This window comes from Arachis duranensis, chromosome 9 (assembly GCF_000817695.3).
Source record: "Arachis duranensis cultivar V14167 chromosome 9, aradu.V14167.gnm2.J7QH, whole genome shotgun sequence".
NCBI classification, from domain to species: Eukaryota; Viridiplantae; Streptophyta; class Magnoliopsida; order Fabales; family Fabaceae; genus Arachis; species Arachis duranensis.
Window position 1 is genome coordinate 30,406,228 of NC_029780.3, and position 1,092 is coordinate 30,407,319.

Here is a 1,092-nt window from a genome sequence, read left to right on the forward strand (position 1 = left end):
ATTGACCTGATCACCTTGTGGCTCCATGAGAGCCACTGTCAAGCTATTGACATTAAAGAAGCGCTTGTTGGGAGGCAACCCAATTTTATTTATCTAATTTTATTTTATTTTGTTTCTTTGTTATTTTTGTGTTTAATTAGATACATGATCATGAGGAGTCACGAAAAAATCAAAAAAATTAAAAACAGAGTCAAAAACAGAAGAAAAAATTGTTCACCCTGGAAGGAGCGCAGACTGGCGTTCAACGCCAGTAAGATGCATCTGGCTGGCGTTCAACGCCAAAACAGAGCACCATTCTGGCGCTGAACGCCAGAAACAAGCAACATCCTGGCGCTGAACGCCAGGAATGTGCCTGAAAGAGACAAGCTGGCGTTAAACGCCAGCAACAAGCATGAAACTGGCATTCAATGCCAGAAACATGCATTACATGGGCGTTGAACGCCCAGAAGGTGCACCAATGGGCGTTTGAACGCCAGAATAATGCACGGAGGCAATTTACATGCCTATATGGTGAAGGAATGGTATTTCTTTTCACCTCAGGATCTGTGGACCCCACAGGATCCCCCACCTACCATATCCCCACCTTTTTCTTTTAATCCTAATCACACTCTCCTAATCCAAACCTCATTTCACCCTTTCCCATATCACACTTCCCAAAAACCTTCACCAATCACCTCAATTCCTCTTCCCAATTACCCCATTCACCTTTCACATCACCCCACTCTTCCCCATAAACCCCACCTACCTTCATAAAATTCAAATTCAATTTCCCACCCATTCCCACCCAAAATGGCCGAATACCCACCCTCCCTCTCCCTATAAATTCCCTTCCCTTCTACTTCATTTTCACACAACACAACCCCTTCTTCTCCCCCATAGCCGAAACTACTTCTTTCCCTCTCTACCATATTCTCTTCTTCTTCTTCTTCTCTTCTTTTCTTTCTTGCTCGAGGGCGAGCAATATTTTAAGTTTGGTGTGGTAAAAGCATAAGCTTTTTGTTTTTCCATTACCATCAATGGCACCTAAGGCCGGAGTATCCTCTAGAAAAGGGAAAGGGAAGACAAAAGCTTCCACCTCCGAGTCATGGGAGA